At 40.4% G+C, this 25,374-nt stretch overlaps 1 protein-coding gene across 4 annotated transcripts in view; it reads right to left on the bottom strand.

The window, feature by feature from the left end:
• CTNNA3 (catenin alpha 3) overlaps window positions 1-25,374 on the bottom strand; it is a 536,681-nt gene that overhangs the window by 21,721 nt on the left and 489,586 nt on the right. The window lies entirely within an intron of this gene.

Genomic DNA, 25,374 nt, shown 5'->3' on the forward strand with positions numbered 1-25,374 from the left:
GCACAACTGAATCCTTACAACTGCATACTGAACCTTCCAACCATTTCAGTCCGCTGGTCAGTTTTTCATTTTTATTTGCACTGTGGCAAGTTCCAAACACCACAGGAATGTCCATTGTCCATAGCAAGTCCTTTAGGTGCTCTACAAACTGTAAGCAGTTCAGTACCCTCCTGGAAAGTTACAACCCAGTCTACCCATCAAACAACGCAAAACGTGAACACAATCCAGCATTAAAGAAGCGGGGAAAGGAGAGACAGTGTAACAGTGCAAGTAATTTCTGCTTATTAGGTAATTCTTGTGAGTATCAGCCAGCAGTGTTTTTGACACCTGAAGATATGCTGGCTGAGTATTTCGAAGGTGAAGTTGTTCAATTAAACTAGCAATTTTCTTGTACCTGTGCAAGGCCCTCAGACAATCTGGCTAATGAGAATGAAGCAATTCTACCCAAGAAAGGTATTTCAAACAAATGAAGAAAGTATTTCTTTCCACTGCAAATATGGCCACCGTGAGAGCCATTAGAGGAACACTGAGCAATGAGGACTGACAAGACTGCTGCCCCACTTGCCACCTAATTGCATCAATGGTTCAAGTTCTTCTCTACGACGTTCTGTAAGAAACGTGGAGTAGGATGCTCATGAGCTATAAACCACAGCTAATCTTGAAATAAATGCTTAGAAACAGTGTTTAAGAATGCCTCAAGCTTATATTAAAAAGTGTTGAAAAACCAGCATGGTAATAAGTTACACATACAAAGAGGGCTCCTTTTCTACACAACCAACATGAAATACCTGTGCTCCTTTTTTTACCTTCACGTAAAATCCAGAGCCTTTTACATAAAGTACAAGTTTAATTGCCTTAGGGTATGGCATAATGAGCCATTAGTCCCAATTTATGATGTTTGGCAATTCTACCCACTAAGTACTTTTAAAAGAATACTTGGGAGAGTACACCAAATCTGCTGAATCACCAGCCAAATGGAAGAAACAGACAGAAAAAACCCACGATGACATTTCTATGGGGACAACTGCAAACTCTAAATTTAGACATATATAATGAACTGCATAGAAAGAGAGAGATACAGCCCATGCAGTAGTTTTTAAAAAAGATACAGGAGTTATTACAGTGCGTCGGTCTGAACAAGAGTCCATGAGGCAGTGCTGTTACGAAAACAGCAGATGCCACACAAGGTACACAAATACACAGATAGCCAAAGATACCTTATCTTGGGTAAGACTGCAGCTGCAGTTCTGTGTGAGTTTCCATAATGAAAGTTTTGACACGATTGGAGACTGTGCAAATAGGACGATTAGACCTGTCATAAACATGATCAATAAGGAATGACTGAAGGGTTTAAACCCTTTTTTGATACTGAAATTTGAAAGTTAGGAGTGGGGTAAAGGAGGGAGCATCAGCAAGAGAGGCTGTAGGATACACATGGCAACAGTCTTCAAATGGGCTTAAATGGCTGCAGTGACAGGGGAGGTAGTGTTGAGCTTTACATGCTGGGAAGGAAGTTTCAGGTGAGGCACTGAGATCATGAGGAACAGGAACAGAGCAGCCAGGAGGCTGTGGCTTCTACACCACAGGATGAGACTAGACAGACATCTGGTACAATGGGATGATTTAAGTCCCTTCTGAGGTCTCTCCCAGTCCGACGATTTTGTTATTTTAAATTTCACAAAAGATTGCTGTTGTTTGGTGAACAACTATGAGTTTCAATGTGTGTTGCCGTTATCAATACAGTTGTGCATTTTTTTGTGAATTTGTAGTTCATCTTCAGTACCATGCCTATGCAACAGTGATTCTCATTCATGAACCACCACTGCCCCTCAGGCACTGCGATGCAGGAGCAGCATGGCCCTGCCTCCCCCTTTGCCCCCAGCTGCTTTCAAGTGGGATGGTCCCTGGCTATCCTCTGCGAAAGCCCTTAGGTCCACCCTTGATAGTATCTGTTCCTGACCTCTTCATACTCTTCCCAAAGCAGGCCATTTCTGAACCTGTAAAGTATAATGTGACTGTATAACAACAAACAAAATGCCCTTCATTTGTATTACTCTTTGGACAAACTTTTTGATAATATTAAAACACAGAAGAGAGCTTTTCTTAATGATCCACTGTGTTTTCTTCCTCTCTCTGATTAATGAAGTGGGAATACAGCTATCTAAACAAGAAAAGGACAAAACAAAGCACTCGTGTTTCTAAAATCACATATCCTGTTTTGTCAGCTGTATGAACTTTATTAGAAAAATCCAGGCACTGAAAACTTGGCTGCAGGCTCAAAGGTGAACAGGACAGTATTGCAAAGTAACTGTCACCAGAAGTGCTATTTCTGGTCTCCAATTTTAAAAAGTATATGGCTTAACACCAAGGAATTACTGCTTCAGAATGTAATCCTATATAGCATAGTGCTGCTCCATCATCCTAATCATGACACTTTCAAAACTGAGAAATTCTGAAACAGTTACTACGCAAAACCCACTGATATTACTTGAACAGTTACTGAATATTATGTTACCTGTCAAGAATGCTTCATAATGTGGATCTACATCTTAAAATAGCATGGAAGAGAACACAAGGCAGAAATCAAGTGGGAACAGAAAAGAAGGTATGTCAGGAGCTGGACATGCAGCCTGGGAGGTGGAAGAGCAGCTGAAGCTCTGACTACAGGTTGTTAAATCAGAAGTCTGACAAAACTCAGCAGAGCAATGACAGAACATGGAAAGCAAATCATCACAGGGGTACGTTTCTACCTGTCTGACTCTGAAGTGTAATTATATGCATTGAATATATAGATGTGCAACAACGAAAGACAGAAGCGTCTGTATGTTTACATATATTTATAGAGAGGAAAATCTAAGAAATGTGACATCACACAGACAGACACCCTTTCCCTTCCCCTGTAAATCCAGAAGTCGAAATTGTCTCAAAGATGTCTGGAGTTCTCTTGCCAACCGTGATGAAATGCGTTAATGAAAATGCCCAATTTCTACCCAGTTGAGACCAGCTCTGCAGGAGGTGTATACATTAAACAAACAAAACACCATATAATTAGATAAATATATATTTTTTAATATATATATAAATAGTAACAATATAGAATTGTCATAATTGTGATCTGAAGATGAAAAGCACTTCACAAACTTAGTTGTTACTAAATTATTTTGAGTGGATTTTACACTGGACTCAAAAAAGAGCAAGGAAAAAAAAAAGAATTCCAAAAGCCCATAGGGGTAAGACAAGTGGAAGGACAGAAAGCTGCCTTCCTGCAGCCAGTCTCAACTGGGTATAAACTGGATGCTTCGATGATGCATTTCATCAAAGACTGCAAGAGAAGCCCAAACATCCAAGGGTATTCATCTGTGTGCACACTGTAAGTATGGAAAGAGCTCACAATTCTCAGAGTTTCAGTTCTGTAGGTGCATGTAAACATAGAAACACTTCTGGTTTGGTAGTAGTTTATTAAAAATAGAGATGAAATTGTAACAAAAGCAGTGGTTTGTACAATACAGCACACATGAATGAATTTGATGATGCCATTACTGAGCAGATGCCATCCACGAAGCTCAATGATTTATGTTTTGTTAAGTTACAGATGAAACAATTTACATGTGTAGAAAGTGGTTCCCCCAGTTCGCTATTTCATAACCACTTTTTCCTATGCCACCAGAAATCTCTCCCCAAGTCTCCCTCTGATCTGTTTATCACATCCATACACAAACATTGTTGGTACAATGTAAGAGAATACCACTACATCACGAGTGAGTTCTGGTATCTAAACCAGATATTACTTGCTTCTCACCTCTTTTCCTCTCATTCTTTCTCAGATGTTTCTCCATCTCTTTCTACTTCCAAATCCAGCTTTTCAAAGGACACTTTGATTTTTTTTAGTTGCTACGAAGGTCAGCAGACCTTACCAGTCCTGGGCTTTAATGTGGATGTCTATCATTTTTAATCGCTATGTTACGTATCTGCAGTTACTGTTTCACTGATTACAGGAAAAGTCTCTGCTATTTGCCTCATGAACCTCCCTTCTTCTTTTTTCCCCTGTCACAAAGAGAGACTATCCAGAGACTTTAACGTCTCTAATATAAAGAAACCATCCAATAGCCTCACAGACTTTATGTTTCAATAATTTTTAAAATCCAATCATTTCCAGAAATAGAAACTACGGATATGAACTATGAATATAAACAAATAACATTAGAATTGCACGCACACGTGTTAAGAAATGCACGGTTTCCTTGCAGTTCGAGCTCAACTATACAACGAAGTGGACAATGCAAAAGGAGATGTCAAATTCTGTCCTTTATAAACAGGTCAGACACACTGACTAAGATACTTCTGTAGGCAGTGACAGCCTGTCTGCAGAGGTGCTCAGCATTGTCTCCTGTGAGAGCTGAAAGAGCAAACATGGAGGTGTTTGCCTATGTGGGACATGTTTCAAACATAACAGCACTGCAGCTCCACATCTGCAGTTTCTCAAAGCTCAGGGGTGAATTATGACCGAGCCAAAAGTCAGTATTATCTCTAAGGACTCCCACTGCAGAGAGGCCCATCTGCTTCCCACTCCTGTGGACCATGTGTTGAATTTTCAACAGGAGTTATAACAAGGCCTAGAAAAAGCAAGTCTTAACAGCCTGGAAGCAGAAAAAAGCCATTGGAGGGTTACTAATGAAACAAAAGATGAATGTAAGCTGTATAGTGCAAACATATAGCAATGCCACTTAAATAAGTCAATATTGTCTTATAAAATTCTCTAGCTATGCTGTAACCTTTAAAAAACCAGAACATTCCCTTTGTTCTTCAAAGTTTATCTTTTCAGTTCTCCAATGAGAGAAAGTAAATGAACTGTTCTGAAAATTATTTGTTGCAACTGTTTTCTATTAACTTTTTTTCTTTAAAAGAATCCAACTACATATATCCAGACTATTTCTGAACACGTCTTGTAGCATGGCTTGTTAGAGCAATTAAAACTCAGTGAATTCCAAAAGGCAGAAGTTAAAACTCAGATGGCAAATTTGAATTTGGTGTTTATGACCACCACGCTATGATTTTTGAGGGTATTTATTTCTCCCTTGTTTAATTGTGTCACTAGAAAAACCAACAAACCAAAACTTAATGGCAGACCTTACCTTTTGAAATTTTACAGCAGTGCACAGACACTCACAACCAGAGTGTTAAAACGGAGTTACTGGGAACTTGGCACAGGGTGATGCTCTTGCAGGAAATCATCTCTCTAAAACAGGACAGTTGGTCTCTCTCTGGACTCTCTATTGTAAGCATCCTCACAACAGCATCTTCAGCTGGATTGTGAGAGACTTCCCAAACTGCTCCTCTGCCGAGTTTTTATCATTCCGCTGGCCTGTGGTCCTGCACGGCCACTCCAGCCTGTGCATAATCAATCCATTGCTGTTTGTTACCCAAAGTACATGCGTCCTCACAACTTTAAGTGAGGTACAAAGGACTTGCCTAAAAACCATTTCTGCATCAGTATCTTCTGTGTAGAGTTTCATCAGTTTTGCAGCAGGAACTGCCTGGGGAGTCTGAACAGGCCAGATTCTCCACCCCAGCTGTTTATCAGCACAGCAGGAGCTGCCTGGGGAAGCCTTAAGGGCACTCTAGATCTTCCATCCAGAGAGCTCCTGCACCACTTGCTTACACCTTTCTTGGTGAAGGTGGCTAGAAGTTCAGTCAATCACCTTGTCTGCGCTCAGTCCGCTGTTCCAAGTCCATCCATTGCCCTGTGGATGCAGACGACTACATGTGGTGTTCCTTGACCACACATGCAATCAAATGAATGTACTAGTACATTCTGTGAAACATCAAATTATCACTTTTTTCTAACTTTTGAAGTCTCTTTCATGTATTTAGAACCCAGCAGGGACGGAGTGCATGGTAGGATCTAACCCTACATGTTTTAACACTTAGTAAAATGAATGGCATATATGAAAGAGCAGAAAGTACTTCGCCCTCTGGTCTTGAGCAGGTGTGATCATTTCTGGATGTAGAAAAATAAGCTAATACAGAATAAATCAATGCAATTTAAAAAAACACAAACTACTTGAAGAAAACCATTAGGAACTCCGGCAGATGCACAACTAAACACTTAAATTCAGAAGGGCTGAGCTAAAGGTTGAAGGTGCCAGCTACCCTCTGGACATGGAGTTGGAGTTATGGAGAAGCTTTTAATTACATCATCACAAACCCAGAGTAAAATATATGGTACACTTTACTTATTCCTGGGGGAAAAAAAATGGATGGCAGCAAAAGATGCAGACAATGTAAGAACCAACTTCTAATGGATTTTTAGACAAACATGAAAGCAAACCAAAGAGATAGTAAATTCATCACCAAAAAATAAACATTGAAAAACCCAAACTTGAGAGTTCAGAGAGGTTTTTTTTTATGAATTACAGTATGACAAAAAGAATGTCACATTAACTAGAGTCACAGAGTGAGACCTCTGATTCAGTAATACAGGGTTATAGTGCCAGCTGTACTATATACCCAAAGAGCTGTAATTATGTATTTATATACTATATGACCAATCTGTCATTCTTGAGTTTACACTTTTGAGCTGGCTTTTTCTCTAATCCCATTGACTGCAATCCCACTACTCAGATGACAGTAGACACTGCAAAGAAAGGTAGATCAATGCTTTCAGTTTGCTCTCACGTGGGTCATAGCTGGCCTCATTAAACACCACATATGCTGATACAATTAGATACCTTTTGGGGTAACTGCCTCTACATGGAGACTACCTTGCAAGTAAAGATTGTATCTAGAGTTCAATACCAGCCGAACTGGAAAGTCTGGGAAACCTGTCTCACACGCACAAAGACTGACCTGCTTTCTTAACAAGTTTCTAGCTTTCAGCACACCTCCCAGATTAACAGAGCACATAGGACACAAATACATGAAATGTGGAATCCTTCTCCACTATCTGCCACCTGACTTCTTGCAAATATCTGTGGCCAATGGATCACACATAGGTATTTTATGCAGCTGGTCAAGACAAATCATGGTAGTCCCACTCTGCCATAAACTCCAGCTATGAAACAGGGGTGAGGGCAAGCAACGAGGGCTGGAGAATGTTCTCCATGCAATTCTCTGTATTCTAGCAGGCAAAGCACTATTGACCTGCCACCAGCTCACCTGGCAATTCCCTTCAGTGCTTCCCCAGACCTCCTAATTGTCTGGGTGTTTATTGACTCTGCATCTATTGCCACATGCAGCCATCCTGACACAAGGACTGCCGATGCACAATGCATGTGCCTTGAATACACCACAGGAATTATGGTCTACTGCCATTTACACAAAAAATTCTACTTTGGGGCTTTCAGGTGTTTAGAAAACATGAGTCCTCAATGGATGATGCAGCTAACTAAGCACCTTTACAACTTCAGGTTTCTGTACTTACAAGGTCACAAGACTCGTAAGACACGTGTTTTCTGCTGAGGGTATGTCAGAGACTACCTAAAGATGGAAAAGAAAGCCAGAACCTAGCTGTGCAGTCCATGCAGGTGTGAACACAGATGCTGCGAGGTCTTTTAACACAATTAAGCTAAGAGCTGTATCAACAACATACAGTTATCTCACATTTTCTCATTCCCTTTGACCATATCTTCAGTCATAGTAATTAAGAAACCTCACCCAGATCACAAAAATCACAAGACTGGCCAAAAAGTATGCCGCTCAGGTTATTCTGAGCTTGCTTTATTTCTGAAGCTCAAGGCTGCACACTGGTCATGTCTTCAAGCTTTTAATCTCTAATCATGAAAGTCCAGACTATTTTATTTTTAAATAAAGGCTGAGACCCTGTCCAACTCAAAACAAGGGCTTCCTTAGCATGGTCAGCTGTGATTGAACAGCCACTCTTTACTACGCCATCCTCTCCAGCAGCCCTACCCCGCCAGACAGTAGCAAAGGAGACCCTGATGCATTGCAGCTTGGTGCCATGACTGTAGTCACTGTGGACACCTCTGCAGGAACTGGAGAGAGAGGCTGGAAGAACAAAAAACATCTTCATATGTGAAGCAGAGCCCTGAGAGGCTCATCTACCCACAGATCTTCACAAGCAGGTACTTTAAGGAAAAAGAAAACGAAACTTGCAGAAGAAAATTGGGAGAACTGGCAAAACTGATTAACGGTAGTAATATCATGGGCTAGAAAGGAGGCCATGCTACAATCAGGTATGTCTTCTGGCGTTATTTTACTACATGCAGTTAGCCTCTGCAAATCTCTTTTTCACCTTCCCTCTTAACATTCTTCAAATTCTTCAAGTTGATTCACAGTACAATCATTTTACTTCTTTCTTGCCAATGCTTCCTACTATAATATCCTTTACTGAAGGGTTCTTCATTCCACTGAAATGCTGATTCCAAAATGAATCTGTCAGAATGCCTTTACTACAGGTAACATCATCTTGCTCATCACCAGTCATGCCATTTTCAGAGTTTACACGTGCTATCCTACTTCTGGTGTTAACATGTGCTATTAATAATCATATTTTTCAACGCTTCTGCCCACAAGCTATCATTAATAGCTTTTAAAGCTACTTGAAAGAACAAGACCTCTCAGTGGTACAATTATAATTTTAACTACCCAGTATGTCACAGCAAAGGAATCAGTCTTCTGAAAAATCCCCAGAAAAATATAAATAAATAACAAAGTTTGATTCAAAAACTCACCTGGCTAATATTTTTGCTCGAAAAGATGTATTTGATTAATGGTATATAAAATACTGCAAAATTGTCTTTCAGAGTGCTCATCTAGTGTTTTGCAAAGAAAAAATTCACAATGATAAAAGATTTTGCAAATATGATAAATGGATTTTAAGTTGAACGACGTTTAAGACACAGAACATGGGAATGAAAGAAATTTTTAGAGTTAAGGAGTCAGTTTTCTTGTTAAACTACTATACCTTATAATAATATCAAGTTTTCAAGTTTAATTTTCAGAAGACAATGGCAATTTTTGCCTTATTGTGACATCTGACATTTAGAAAAGCAAATCATGAAGATGTAAACACTACATGTCATTAATTATAAATTCAACAGCAACTGGAATTTAAGATGTCATTGAGCCCAGAAAGGTACCAAAATCAGGATCATCAGAACCAAAAAGCTGCATCAAACCTGTAATGATAGGCTGCAGGTCAGTAATGGAAGACAATAAAATTGACCTTTCAAAATTAGTTCATTCAATTAGCAGAGTCATGTTTTAGAATTTATCAGAAAACTATCCTAACAGATTTGCTTAAAAAAACCCCAACAAAACACTTTTCAGTGTTGCAAAATGAAACAAATGGCATGATGTATAATGTAATTAAAACATTTTGCAGTAAAAAATAAGAAAGTACTCATCAAAAATTTACATTTTATGTTATATATGCACCTAGCACATCTGCTATGCCATTGTGACAGATGTTTATTAATATGGCTATCTAATCATATTGCTAGATTGCTAATGGCTCAGTAATCCATCTTCTAAACACCACACAGGTTTCTGATTATATGTTGAACCAATAATCAAAATATTTCCAAAGAATTACTTCTTTACCTCTATGGCCTCTGAAAAGCACCATTAACTTGCAGTTCCATTTCAATGATGTACAGTTCTATCATAGCAATACTTACATGTTGTGTTTGTAATACGTATGTTGTACGAAACACTTACTTTAAAAGCACTTCCTTTAATATGGTAACCAGTATGAAAATCAGCTAATAGAAATGTGGTTTGATATGAGAGATCTCTTGAAAGAGTATGTTCTATGGTAAGGCTGGTGTCCACGAAACAGGTGACTCAGCTGGACACTGCTCCTTTCAGTTATCTTCAGGGATGTACCGATCCTAAACACTACTTCCTCATGCGTTGGCCCATCCTAAAATTTTCATGCCTTGCAACCTGTCTTTTCCTCTCAGTTTGGTTCCTACGTCCAGAGGAAAGTAGTGACCTTCCCCACAACAAAGATAGATACTGATTTTCAAATTTCTTTTCCTTGTTCAACTTCAAAATCTCTGAGTAGAAAATCTCACATCTTCCTGTCAGAGTACTACAGATCATGCACTGAAACACTGGCATTTAGTCAATTACTGAAATATTTGGTTACAGCCGAACATCAGCGTGCTAAGATTTCTCAAACTGTGGAAATAATAATGGTTTATTAAATTAAAGGTCATAGTATCCTTTTCTAATATCCCAGCCATTAACTAGTGATGTCCACTACACATTTATACTCACCTTTACCACAGACATACTGTCTTACCAACTTCTCTCCTAATTTTTGTGCCCTCATGAAATCTTGAATTTTTGAATTCCCTTGATTTTTCTGGTGGTACTTCAGCCCCATTTTTTTTTCTACTAGACACTGTCAAGCTCTCTGACAAGCTGCTGTTTCATGTGGCACTAACACAGAATCAGACTAGAAGGCAAGAGAAGCTCTTAGAAGTGTTGCCTTGGACACCAGATATGATCAGAATCCTTCAGACAAAACTCTTCAGAGCTAAAACACCACCTAGCATCATCCTATTTGTTGCATTTCAAGGGCTGGGGGTTTTGAGGTTGTTTCATTTTGTTTTTTTGAGGTAAAAACAATTTTTTGGTTTTTGAGTAAAAAAATACAATTTTTACTTTTACTTCCTCCGTATTACAATTGCCTAATGGGCATGATCAGAAAAAGCAATTTCAGTCCTAGGAAGTCTTCATGACTACACTACTTGACTGTTAACTGAAAAAGTACCCGGCTTTAAAATGCTATGCAGAGAGAAAACTGATTTCAGATTTTGAGATTAAAAATACGTATCTTTTGCATAATGAAAAAGTTTTAGAGACAGATTGTATTGTATTTTCTTTGTACTTTATCAATTTCATACTTGCCTTGTTCATGCTTTGAAAAAAAAGTAAGTAAACAAATTCTCATTTACACTGTTGACAGCCCACAGTTAAAAACTAAATAAACAGTTCTACAGCACGGAAGAGAAAGGGTCTTGATCTTCCCATCACCCCAAATCTCCCACATTTTTCATGGTGGGCTCTCCTCATTGCTCTTTACTTATGTAAACACAGGGTAACGCAGAGAGCGTATCAATGAAATCTTTGTATTGTCAGACTCAAGCATTCAAACATCATGAGTCGGGCTCCAAAATATCACAGAACTGCAATAAATATCATGAGACTTGAAATAATAAATCTGAAGTTCTTTGTATTTGCTTTCTGTTTTCCAAGACTGCAGGAGTCGTATTTTCAGGATTTGCTCAACAGTCATGAAACTTAAAAAATGTTGGAGGTTAAGATTCACTTACATTAACATATCTCAAGTACCAACACACAAAGTAAGATACATAGAAAGACTTCTAATAACATTGTGAGTTGTCCACACTGACTATATGAGCCTAAGAAAAGAGCAGTTAAAACACGGCAGGTCTTAATTCCTGTTCTGCTCATCAACATCAATAAAAAAGTTCTCTTGCAGCCACATGATGGTGAGAAGTAAGTGGTAGTATGAGACGAGGATGTGGTCATTGGCTAGAATCCATCACCGATGATAAAAAAAAAATCATAGAGCAGAGATATGGGAAAAATTAACATGAGTGCTGTCTGCTAGAATGTGTACTCTCTGGCAGACAGTTATGTCTGTTCATCATCATGTTGTACAAAGCTGCTTAGCTCACTTTACTCCCCTCCCCCAACTTAAGGAATTTGCTACTGACTGGCAACAGAGAGCATTCATCATTCCTGCCACAGAGTGTTGGGGTGAGGAAGGGATTTCCTTCCCCACAGTGATGCGAGAACTCACCTGCTGAAATCCTTGGCTGCAGAGACTGCAAACTAGAGCCAGAATTTGGGTCTTACATAGATCATTCCTTACTGTTCTGAGCTGCCTAGTGCAACCACAGCAAGAAAGACTATTCCTGGTTATATTAATTATCTACTTCCAAGGTTTTCTTAACAACCAAGAAGGCTAGAAACTTTTCTTAATGGACACACAGTTTCTGCAGAAAATGGTATCAATACAATTAACACAATTCAACAGGGCAAGTTATCTGCCATTGGCAAATGTCACTGTTACTTTGCTATGTCAAGATGAAAGCACTGGAAGAGATGTTTGGCACAGGCTCTCTGGTAAATGATTTTTAATTCTATCACAGTAGTTGAAATTTCCTAGGACTGAAAGGGGGAAGTATCCTCTGCAAGTATTTCAGTTGAGTACAACATGCCCAAAAAGTAACATGATAGGCCTGAATAAAACCACCACTTTTTCTAATTTTTTTTTTTTTAATCAGAATTAAACCATACTCTACTCTAAGGCTTAGATCTATAGCTGCAGCTTGTTTCCTCAGCCTACAGGACTTAAATTTGAAGACCACTTCTCGAATAAGTTACTGCCTTGGCAGGCAATACAGTACAGACAGCTGCTTGTTTACTGAAATCCTGACAAAATCCTGAGGATTTCTGCTCTGAGGCTTATGCTCTGTCCCAGGCCATGAGAAGTTCTCTTTCTATATTAATAACCCTGCTTTACTGATGAGCTTTTATCACCATTAAGTAACCCATTAAACAGCCATGTTTACTTACATATTTATCTTTACATTTATAATGGTCCTCCCACTGCATGAGGAGAATTATGGGTCTGTGTAGCTTTTTAGCACGGCTTGTCTTAGGATTGGTTGGGAAGACAACTCTTCCAAATTTTGTTAAAGTAATAGTAATACTCACTTAGTCAAACACTGCACATCCTGACTCTGAAAAGGAAACACAAGGTGTAGGCTCCACGCTGCAGCAAAGATTAAAAGAGAAGAACTGCCATTCTGTGCTTGAGAAACTTAGTGGGGGTTTCCATCTACAGTACTTCCATAATAATTCTTCCTTCCACCCACCTTCTGTTTGCTTTGCCTATTGTCAGAGGCCAAGGTGAGACCTTATCTGAGTGGTTCTCACTTGGGAGAGCAAGGAGTCGATGATGTGCATTCCCAATCCCAACAACCGGCTGTTCTTTAAACACCAGCCGGACGTCACATGAGGTCCACTGAGCACGCTTTATGATTACGGGGCCTGCCATACTGCAGTCAAGAACTGCTCTTTGAAAGAATTTGATAGACTACTCTGAAAAGTGTCCTTTGAGGAAAAAGCACAAACAAATCCCACCATCAGTTAAAAAAGCCATAAGAAAGATAAGATTCTCCAAGTAACTCACTGATTTATTAATCTAGAGTGAACTGCAAATCCCAAAAGGAAAATTATGGCTTATGGAAAGAAAAGCTGCAAAAACACCCACATGTGAAAAACCAAATACTCTTGATAGAGATAAGCTGCGATGATCTGGATATGACCTACACATTTCTAGCCGCTGAACATTTAGAAATGCAAACAGTGCATTTTTAGGCATAAAAGGAAAATTAGAGGAAATACTGAGTGAAAATCGCAACACCCCTTCCAACAGTAGTAACTTCCTTGGCAGCAACTTGTTCCTGCCACATCCTGCGCTACCCACACCATGACAGCCAAAAGCCTTGGTGTAACAGCACCAAGCTGTCCCAGTTGCTAGCAAGAAACATCCAGCATCTGGTGCCTACAACTCATGCCTTCCCGTATAAGCACTGAGAAGCATTCTCATCTGCTACCGCTGACTTGCCCACTTCAAAAGCAATACAGAGAGAGACCAGACAGCATTAATGAAGACATTCAAGAGAGAAATGGAATCATGTACATTCCAGTATAAAAACCCTTGAAGTACTAAATTAACTGGGAACTATATTTGTTTATAACTATTTAGCCAAAAAAACCCCTGTTATTTAAGAGCAGAGCATTACAATACATCTAGCAATTACCACAGGCCCGTACATACAGAAGAGGCTTCTGAGCCATTACTCACTGAGGAATACACTGCTGTGCATAGATGATTCAGCCAACAGGAAAAAGAGGATGTTTAAAGTGATGAACAAAAGTCTGCAAATAAACCACTGCTTAATGATAAACATAAATCTAAGGTGTTAGAGTAAATAGCCAAGTAGTCTCTTAATTTTAATCCTAGTTTATACAGTTTACCTTCAGCTCTAGGGAAAGAGAGACAGACTCACCTCAGGATAGCAAGAGAATTAGCGATCAAGTCATAGAATCATAGAATGGTTTGGATTGGAAGCGACCCGTAAAGGTCATGTAGTCCAACTCTCCCTGCACTGAGCAGGTACAGCTTCAACTAGATCAGGTTGCTCAGAGCCCCGTCCAACCTGACCTTGAACGTTTCCAGGGATGGGATATTTGCCACCTCTCTGGACAGCCTGTGCCAGTGTTTCACCATACTTCACCTGGCATTCAGTGTTCATGATATGGCAAATTTTAATCTGTCTGTGTATTTTATCTAGTTGGATAGCCTATTTGATATAGTGGATCATGGAACATTACAAAATCAGTCTTTCACTTACCTAGAATCATAGAACCATTAAGTTGAAAAAGACCTCCACGATCATAAAGTCCAGCCATCAACCCAACACCACCATGCCCACTAAACCATGTTCCTAAGTGCTACATCAAAAAGATTTTTGAATGCCTCCAAAGATGGTGATTCCACCACTTCCCTGGGCAGCCTGTGCCAATGTGATCACTCTTTCAGTAAAGACATTTTCCCTAATGTCCAATCTAAACCTCCCCTGGCGCAACTGGAGACCGTTTCCTCTCATCCTATCACTTGTTACCTGGGAGAAGAGATTGAACCCTACCTCACCACAACCTCCTTTCAGGTAGTTGTAGAGAGCAATAAGGTCTCCCCTCAGCCTCCTCTTCTCCAGACTAAACAACCCCAGCTCCCTCAGCCACTCCTCATAAGACCTGTTCTCCAGGCCCTTCACCAGCTCCGTTGCCCTCCTCTGGACACGCTCCAGCACCTCGTTGTCCTTCTTGTAGTGAGGGATCCAAAACTGCACACGGCATTTGAAGTGTGGCCTCACCAGTGCTGAGTACAGGTGCACAATCACTTTCCTGCTCCGGGCACACTGCTGGCTCATGTTCAGCCGGCTGTTGACCAGCACCCCCAGGTCCTTTTCCGCCAGGCAGCTTTCCAGCCACTCATCCCCAAGCCTGTAGCGCTGTGTGGGGTTGTTGTGACCCAAGTGCAGGACCCGGCACTTGGCCTTGTCCAACCTCATACAAGTCATCCATGTGCAAGTGAGAAGCTGACCTGAATGGTGAAAAGGAGAAACTACATTCCTCTGCTTCCTCCTTCTTTGACACAACATTAATCAGAAGCACACTACCTCCAGAATACCACCCATTCCTGGGGGTAGGCATGTGGGACCAAGTGTGCTCACAATGCCCCTCCCCTCCTCCTTTACAGCTTTGGTTCAATTTATTTATTTTGCTTCTCAGTATGTTGATGACATGTGGCCTTTCTGTAAATCTATAAAGACGACCTCAATGACAATGTCAGTTACTTCTTTTGGGGAATAACAGAGGGGCATATGTCTGTGGCCTGTGAAACAAGTATGACTACAGCAGGTACCTGTAGTCTGTAAATATCTGTAAGTTTACCATGAAATGAAGATACCTTGATGACCTCTGAGACTCTTTCCATTAACTCTCATTCACCCAGGGTACACTGAACAGTGTCACTCCTTCCCTCTGCCATCACAGAGCACCCAAATCTAGTGGAATTGTTTAATCCACTACTTGCCAACACTAAGGATCGTTCTCAGATGACCTTGACAGTTCAGGATTGAGACAAGTATGGGAAAATGTTGTGAAAGAAAATCTCACATTTGAAATCTGTGATACAGATTCCCTGTACATTTCTACCTTTCACCATCTCTACCAGCTCAGGTAACAGCTGTGATGCAATCTTTCAATAAAGAAATCATGGTATTACTGCTGCTGGGCAAACGCTGCATCAAGACGACGTCTGCATGACCTGGATATTCCCAAATACCATATGATACTCACATTAAGGTCACACACCCTTCATATCCCCAGATACTGACCTCCAAGTGGTCAACTGGCTGTGGTCATTCTACAAATCAGCATTGAAGCAGCAATAATTCCCCTGCCCCCATGGTCTGTGCCATACAGAAGGGCATCTACTCTGTTTCTACTTCAACTTGGCTAATGAAAAAAAGATCTGGTGCAGGTAGGCAGCACCGTACTCTGAGCAGCTCTTACCATATTTGTGTGAACATGCCTCTGCAATAACGGTGATGGGTGGGCATCTGGCTTACAGAAAATCTAGTGCCAGTTCATCTGAACACAAGCTTTGTCCATCATTTCTCATTTGACCTTCTTTCCAGCAAACCAGAGGTATGTCTCTACACAGGCTATGACAACTGAAATGCCACCTTTATACTAAGACAAGTGAAAGCTGCTCCAGCTGCTGTCAGGGCAGTCAGAAGTGTGGGCCAGAGGCTCAGTAGGGGCATACCTCTTTCTGTCCTAAAGTTTTATGCCTCAAAGGTGTCAAGAATATAGTAGGATGGAGAGGCAAAACTATTAGCTAACCTTTATGAACAGCAGTACTACATCAGGTCTGAGGCATACTATGAGAAGTTGAATGCCGGTACCAGTGCCATTTTAAGGAGAAAGACAGAGTTTTAATCCCCAAAGGCACCAAAACATCAGCCACCAAAGGCACTGAATAAAAAATGTGTCTTAAAAAATGCTGTATAATGTTGAAGATAAAAGTGTGAAACTCATTGGCAGGCTGTGTGAACCCTGAAAGTCCTGGTTTAACTAAAAAAGGTTAGCAGACTCCAGTCATATTTTTAGCAGAAAACACAGCAGTTCAGCACTGTTTTCATTGTTCAGCACGCTCCCAAGGTGAGCATTTGTGAAAAGCTTTTCTCAGAAGTACGCATATTCAGAAAAGAAAACTAAACTAAAAGGACAGTAAATAAAATAAATCATACAGAAAATATAGTAAGGCTGCTTGTAGCCCCGTAGCTTCTGGGAACAATTATATTTTATTAGATGGCAACTCCATCCTAGTTTGACTCTTGGGCATAGAGAAATCAAAGGTCCAACTGAAATGATTTGCTGCGGATTGATACTCAAGGCAGAAGAAAGTTAGACATTTGGTAGAGTGAACAGGGGGAGGAGAAACTACAGGTGAATTGATTTTATGAAGATGAAGGCCTTATCTCTCTCCTGGGCTTCTTGGCACTTGACGTGATCCCCCCACCCCAGGCTACATACCAACCTAGAACAAGTCAGGTATAGACTGCAAAAGACAGTGAACTGGAGCATTAACGCTCCCCCTGCCCCTCCTACTGTCTGGGAAGCAGGAAGGCCTGACAGACCAGAACATCTGCACCCAGGTCATGCACAGTGTACCAGAGTGTTAAGATGCCCTCTTAACATATCTGACTCCTGCTTCCCCTGTTGTTTGAAGAACAGTAGTGACAGACAAGCCTAGTACATCTGTACCCAGGTTGCGGTCCAAAGGGAGAGATACTAGAACTCCAAGATTCAGTGAGTTCTGGGCCTGTGCAACTGGTGGAAAATACCAGAATATTACATCATCTCAGTCAGGCTGAAATGGAAAAGTACCTGACAAAAGCTAATTATCTCACATCCTGTAAATAGTGACCCCAAGTGAGACCCTTTGAGTTCTCCTGGATTGCAGTGGGCTATGACCAGCATCTCACCTCAGCTGGGACACCTCTCAGGCACCACCAATGACTGGGCAGGGGCAAGAAATCACCTTCTTGAGACTCAGTCATCGCCTGTTGACGAACGCCGATGCATTGTGAGTATTTACTCCAAAACTTGAAAAGTGAAATTCTAACTGCAGGCTGGCCTCTTACCTTCACCCCTCTACCCACCTATGTGTTTATCTGTCTGTCTGTCTGTGTTTCTGGGTTTTATATATATCTATGCTTTAATTCAGGATACTGTAGTTAGTATGAACCTTGTTATTCTCAAATCTGTAACTAAGTCGCTGTTTTAATCTGTTCTACTAAATTACCTTGTCAAACCTTAAATTGGTTAACGATTAAAAGCTGCTAAAATTCAACCTTTTGATCGATCTCACACCATTAATAAACTTCAAACTGTAGCGAAATCATAATCATGTGAAAACATTTCATCCACGATACCACAAAACCTGCTTTTTAGGGTGTGCTGTGCTTTCACCTCACCTGCATGATAAGGGATACAACCAGAACATGAAGGGCCAAAGCCTAGTTTTTCTCTGGTGCTTATGACTTACTGCACATGTGAATGTAAAAGAAGATAATTCGCTTAAAGTAACAAACTCTTACAAAAATACTACAAAATCTCTTTGCTTTGGAAAATGTGTCTCACTCCCTCAAAGTTTTTTCATGTTTTAGATTCTGATAGAGAAGCCTTAAAATATGAAGTGGGTAACATCGCTTCTAAGGCTAAAGAAGAGGGGAAAAGATGGCAGAGAACTCCCTGACTACAAGCCTTCCTCATTCCCTTTTCTCCAGACTGCCCACTTGCCTCCTCGCTAAGATCCAAGCAGCAGCCCAGAAAATGACACCCTTTTGTTAGATTCATCTCATTGCAGTAATCACGAGCAAACCTCTGACAAGTATCTGCAAATTGTGGTGATGAGCCCTGCAAAGCCTACCCAGCATCAAAAGCACTTCATTTCACTTTATAAAAGAACATCCCACTGATCTGTTTCCTTTCTATTTCAGTATCTGTAACTACTATTTGCCTTCTTTCTTTTAACAGTTACTACTCATTTTTACACACTCACACTGGGTATTATCTGTACTATCAAGTTCACAAACTCTGCTTGACAATTACTCCAGTCTTCTATTTCACAGACACCAGCCAGGTCAACAGCATAGTAACTGCCATAAATCAGGTTTTTTCACCCTTGAACAATAAGTAGTCAAGAGAAGTGTGGGTGTACATCATACTCTGAATGTGACTGATCTCTTACAGAAGTAGGCACAACTTCCAGTTGAATCAGCATTAAATTCACAGAAAAAAAAAAGTAACTAACATTTTATGTCAAATTTCTGGTCATGATTAACTCACTGATGTGCCTACACTTCCAATGAAGGAGATCGTAGTTTCCAGTCTTTATTTCTTGAAAACCCTTCAAAGGTTTAAACTTCTAATTTCTGCTAATTAATTCAGGAGGAACCTGAACATATGGTGTTATAGCAAAAAACATATAGCATGTACAAAATATAGCAAATAAATGCCATAAAAATAGGCCTATATTTTAAAGGGGAAAAAAGTTGGGAGAGGTGCTTTGCCTTTTTAATGACTACTACTTTTTCTCAAGGAGACATTGCTGGGCGTCCTTACCCAACAACAGCTTGAGCAAAATAAACAGAAAAACAAGTCTTGCATCAAGCCACAGAAGTTCAAACGGCAGGCTCAATGATGTGCCAATTGGAGAACGCTACAAAAACTGTTACTTTCCTGAACATTATCATAAGAACAGCAAATTGTAATATATCACTGATCATGACCTCATATCCATTTTGGACACTGTCTTCTTGGCTTCCCCTTCAAGGTATGCCTGAGCCACCAGAATGGATCGAGAAAAGGGACAGAGGAGAAACACACCTCCTCTGCTCCAGCTGCCATGGCCCTGAGTGCACCAATAACCCTTCATGGTCCTGACCAGTCTCACCTGAGGCCTCCTCCCATGGCCTCTACCCATTGGCCCAAGAGCTCCATTTAAGCTCTGGCCTGCATCCACCCTCAAGCCTTGACCTGTCTCCAGCCCTACCCTCTAGATGGATGTTGGACCTGCCCCACCAGTAGCTTGTCTCCCAGATGGGCCCCTCATGCACATGCTGGATTTTGGCTTTAGCCCCTTCTTTTGATCCTGGATGGACCATACAGCTGCTTCACTGCTTACCTTGTCCAGGACCGCCAATGGATCTTGTCACCAGCAGCCTGTGCTCCTTGCTACATTCAGATGCTGTTGCAGTGAGCTGTGCTCAGTGCAAGCTCTATCTGCACTGGGACCCCTGGATCCCGCCTTGCCTCCCTCAGGGAGCAGCAGGCCCTTGCTGCTCCCTGACACTGGCCTATATGAGCACAACCTCAGGATGTCACTCCTGCTGCCTCAAGGACAAGGGGCAAGACGACCATGGATGGATACTGAGCACCTGAGTCAGAGTGGTGGTGCTGGCTGACCCTGCAGAAGCCTGCAACTGAGGAAGTAGCTGTCACCTCTGGGGGCCTCTGCTTCCCCTTGCTGGGGAGCTGACACCACCGCTGCCCATCCCTGCTGAACAGTGAACATCTACAGAGCACAACCTAAACTGCTATGAGGTGGCGCTGCATCTTGCTTTATACTGGGCCTAATGCTGCTTATACAGGTACAGTCTTTCCTTGGTCTGTCACACCGAATGGAGACTGCCCTGCCACAGGCTTCCCAGCTGCCTATGAAAACTGGCCTGGAAGCTGTTAAATTACTGCCTGAGCCCCTCTTGCTTTATACTCCTTATGTCTCTGTTGGCAGGAGCTAACACCTGTGAGTCCTGAACTCACTTTGTCCTCTGAGTATAGTAGTCTCTAAAGATGAAAGACAAAAGATAGCTCTTTCTGGCACAAGAGATGCAACTTGTTATTAAAACAGGATGGTATTTGCTGTAATGTATGCTGTGATTTTGGCTGATTTGCTTCTAGTCCTGGATGGATTTATACTGATAGGTAGATAGATCAGTTTATCTGCCTTATTCATTATTTTGCTATATTTGAGCATGTCTACGTTTTATTAAGTTGTCTTTGACTATGTACATGAGGCATGAACATTAGTTCCTCATTAACCTCCTTGCCCAACCAACAAACATCTCTATCCCTTCACTTTCCTGCCTCAACTTCTATGCTAAGGGTTGTAGTACTAGGTACCTTGAAATAAGTGTTAGCCTATCTGTAACACAGCTAAAAAATGCAAGGAATTAATTGAAATCCTGCAGAGGAGTAGAGAAGTAGCAACAATGGCTACTTATCTGATTTCTTGAGGACCCATTGTTTTCAAGGAAATACTAGTTACACTTAAGATAATGAAACAGGGAGGTCTAAAAACATTTTTGTTCCTATTAGTAGATTGTTTTGTCCTACACGTACAACTTGTTTACCTCCTCATGAGGTATAACTAACATGTCAGCACAAACAAAGGATTTATACAGAAATGGTAGAATTAAGAGGCTCACTGTTTAAAATGGAACACATTTTCTTGGTCTTAAATTTATAAATTCTTTTAGGATGTGGAGCATGTAATTCCTCTAATCAGAGAAATTAACCTTCACAGCTTCCGTGACTACGAGGCGTTCTGTAGCATCAAAGAAATGATTCAGAAACGGCTTTGTACAGTCCAGCAGTAAGTCAACTGAAAACATCACAAAAGCAAACCATCACCAGAATTTTTAAGATTATGATTTTACATAGACTTTTAACCAGATAACTAGTAGAATTTTCTTTGAGAGAATATGTCTGAATTTCTGCCTGTATATATGAAACATAGGAGCTATTTTCCATTCCAGCTGGCAAGTGACTCTTTCTTTCCAATCAATTAAAGCACTATTTTAAAAGAACTTCATGTCCCCATGAAAAATGCTCCATTTCTGAGCCTGCTACTTGTATCAATACTTAGTCTTCTTGGAGGAAAAATAAAAATTTTTAAAAAATGGTTTGCAAGCATTGACAACACAAAGGTTGAAATTAGGAAGGTCAAACATTAAGGTAAAATAATTTTTTACTACTTTTCTATCAGAAGTCTAAGTGTAACTGTTAAGCTTGATAATAAAAAAGCGTTATGTTCACTATCAGTTTTGATCCAAAGAAATGAAAGCTGCACAAACACAAAGAAAGAAAGTGTCTTTTTTTAAAAAATACAGTTAAATGAAAGACCAAATGGTGAATGCCTTGCCCTTCCAAGGAAAGAAGCAATTAGAAGAATAGTGAAATAATTACACATATTTATAGTGCAGAAAGATATCCATAATGTAGTTATGTCACTCAAAGAAAGAAAAAATAGTAGAAAAGAAGAGGCAGAAAAAAAATCCTTCTTGTCCTGATCTTTTACTGGAGAGTATGATTGCTCTCTTAATGAACAATTTCAAGGACTTAGAAGTCTATCCTTCTCCCCATAGAGGCAAGAAAATACCAGCTCAGATATTTCACAGATCCAACAGTGATTCAGTAGCAGAACAGTTCCTGCAAATTTTGTGAAATTTGCTTACCCCAAACCAATCCTTTCAATTAAAGCCTTACTCTGGAATCGTAACTTAATGCACAGATCAGCATTTTCTTTCCTTCCTTCCCCCCTTCCCCCCTCCCTTCCTCCCTCCTTCCCTCCCTCTGTTCTGAACCCGGTGCAAGGCACCTGCTGCCAAAGAACTTGCAAGCTAACATAAAAGAAGAAACAACAGAGAGATTCAAGCTACTCTTCAACTTCATCTTTAGAAAGTTAAAGAGCATCTACAGACCTCCATCCTGGAGAACATTATGGAGCAAGTCCTCATGGAAGGCATTTTGAGGACAGAAATATGATTAGGAAGGGCAAAGGGCAAACTGTGGGTCTGCCAAACCCATTGTCTTCTCTGATGAAATGGCTAGTTCTGTGGATGGGGGACAGCAATGGATGTTGGTCACCACAACAAAGCTTTGGAGTCTCCTACAGTATTCTTGCAGACAAGCTGAAGACACATGGCTAGATAGGTGGACTACAAAGTGTGTGAAAAGCTGGCTGCCTTGTTGGTCTCACAGTGTAATGGTCAGTGGTTCAAAGTTTAACTGATTAATTGTTACAAGCTGTGTTCCTCAGTCGTTGTTAGTGCGGCCAATGCTGTTTAACACCTTCATCAATGACTTGGATGCTGGGACAGAACACACCCAGAGAAATCTGCAGATGACACAAACTGGAAGTAGTAGTTGATACTTGAATGGTTGGGCTGCCATTCAGAAGGACCTCAGCAAGCTGGAAGAATGAGCTGACAAACTTTTGAAGTTAAATAAAACATAACACATATTTCTGTACCTGGAATGGAATAACTTCATGTACCAGTGCAGAGACAGAACTAACTGGTTAGGTAATAACTTTGCATAGAATGGCCTAACATGAGTTAGCACTGTGCCCTTGCACAGTGAAGGCAATCCACATCATGAGCTGCATTGCTAAAAGCATAGCCAAGAGGCTAAGGAAAGTAATAGACCTGTACTTGGCCTTTACAAGGCTGAATCTTGAGTCCTTTAATACTGGGCCCTTGGAGCTACAGAGACACTGACAAACTGAAGAGAGTCGAGAGATTTGGGGCTGGAGCCTATGATGTGTACAGCAGAGGCTGAGGGAACAAAGCCTCAGCCTCAAGACAAGAAGGCAAAGGAGGGGTCTAATCTGCATTCTTCCGCCTCCTGAAAGGGAGGATATAGACGGCACTATCTTTTTCCTCAGAGATTCACAGTAAAAAAAAAAAAACAACAAACCTAAAGTGCATGAGATACAACTGCAGCTACAAAAATCCTGTTACATAGAGATGGAAAAATTATTTGCTGCAGGTGGCAAAACACAGGTTGCCCAGAGGCTGGACATGCTGGAATCTCCAATCTTAGGAATTTTTAAAGCTTTACTGGACAAACCCCTGAGCAACTTGATCCAATGTAGAAATCAGTCTGCTTTGAAGAGGTTGGACTACATGACTTCCAAAGGTCCCTTCTAATCTCATTTTTTCTATGAGATGGTAGGAACAAACACATAAGCAATGAGATGAGACTGTACTGCTGGATAGCAAGTGACCCAGCAAACTAACATGCCTGTCAGTGTCCATTTCTCAACCTGAAGCATTTCTGTGATGTAAAGGAGAATAACAAGCTTCCACAGCACAGCACTGAAAGGATTAATTTAAAGAAACTTAGTAGGTGTTAAAGGAATAGGGTGGTATTACAAATGTCACGAGCTGACTGGAGACAGAAGCAGTACTGAGATGAGAGGTGTGCTTAACAGCTTTGATAGTGAAGACAGGTGGTTTGTTTGATGCAGTGGAGGTGAGAATAGAAGTGTGTAAACAGGTTGTGGTTAAAGGAACAACAGAGATGATGCAAAAGGAGGAGGACGCTGCAAAAATGCAGATTTAAAACAAAGCCAATGCATATAGGCATGCGAATGTACCTCCGCTCTTCCTACTTTGATGCTGACACAGAGCTTTAGTGTATCCATTCCCTTTAGTATCTCTAGTCCAGTTGTGAGCAATAGCAAAAATTGTTTACTGAAGGCAGTTGTACATGGTTTAGTTGTTTGCAACAGTAATGTTGCAGAGGAAAGAAAGCCACGTTATGCTGTTACTTTGGTCATTAGCTATTCCCTGTATTGGTTTACAAGTATTTAACATGCTTGCAGTCTTGTAGGTTAACAAAACATCTTAATGTTATATTTGTTACTCATCACCTAACCTCCTCTTTAGCTGCATACTGTTTGTGTCACAGTCTAAAAGTAAATTCTGACTTTGTAATTCCTAACAGAAGTATCTAAAACAGACTATGCACCCATGATTTACCACGTTTGTTTAATAGTAGTATTTATCATGCATGCTACAGGGGGAAAAAAAATAATCACTCAACTTGCAGGCAAATTGTGTATCTAAATACTTTGAGAAATACTCTGAGCAATAGAGAAAAACTGATTTTCACTGAGATCTGTGGTTGTATGAAATAACTAACATCTGGACATTTTTATTTTCCTTTTTAAGAAATTGTACTACCAGAGGATAAATGTTTAGCACTTATCTTTTAGAATGTTACTGAGGCCACCAGGATAGCGATGGCCATTTCTGATTAAATATTTGCAGGAATACATCTTTAGGAAACAGTGAAACTATTTTTACTATAAAAGTAAATACCATTAATAAAGACATAGTAGTGCCATGCATGAAATTCAGACAGTCAAAATATTTTGAGATGGCCAGGAGGAGAGGTACAAGATTTTTGCCTTCAAAATCCTCACTTATTTGTGAAAGTTGAATATACACATTTCAGAAGTTCTGTGACATTCAGGAAGAAAGAGCAGTATCAGCTGATTCTCTTACATGATACGATTTAACTTTACACACTTCCAACAATTCATCACAAATCTGAGAGACCATGTTTCTACTTGAGGCTAACAACTGCCTGAGGCTACTACATGTAGTTCTGGCAGGACAGTCAGTATCCTGCAAGTACTGCAAAATCTTAAATAACATTTACGCTACTCTAACTAATGCAATTCTGCTGCTCACTTTAACAGTAAAATTTATCTGGTTAATCTACTATGTTGTAACAAGTATCTGTTCATCAAAGCATGTATGATAGAACACATGCAAATATGCACACACAACTAAATTGTACTCGCTCTAGAAATAAATTTATCCTAAAGAACATCTTTATATAGTTAACTCTAGTAAAAGCTGCTTTTAAGATCGA

The sequence above is a fragment of the Leptosomus discolor genome, chromosome 6 (assembly GCF_034619465.1).
Source record: "Leptosomus discolor isolate bLepDis1 chromosome 6, bLepDis1.hap2, whole genome shotgun sequence".
Classification (NCBI taxonomy): Eukaryota; Metazoa; Chordata; class Aves; order Leptosomiformes; family Leptosomidae; genus Leptosomus; species Leptosomus discolor.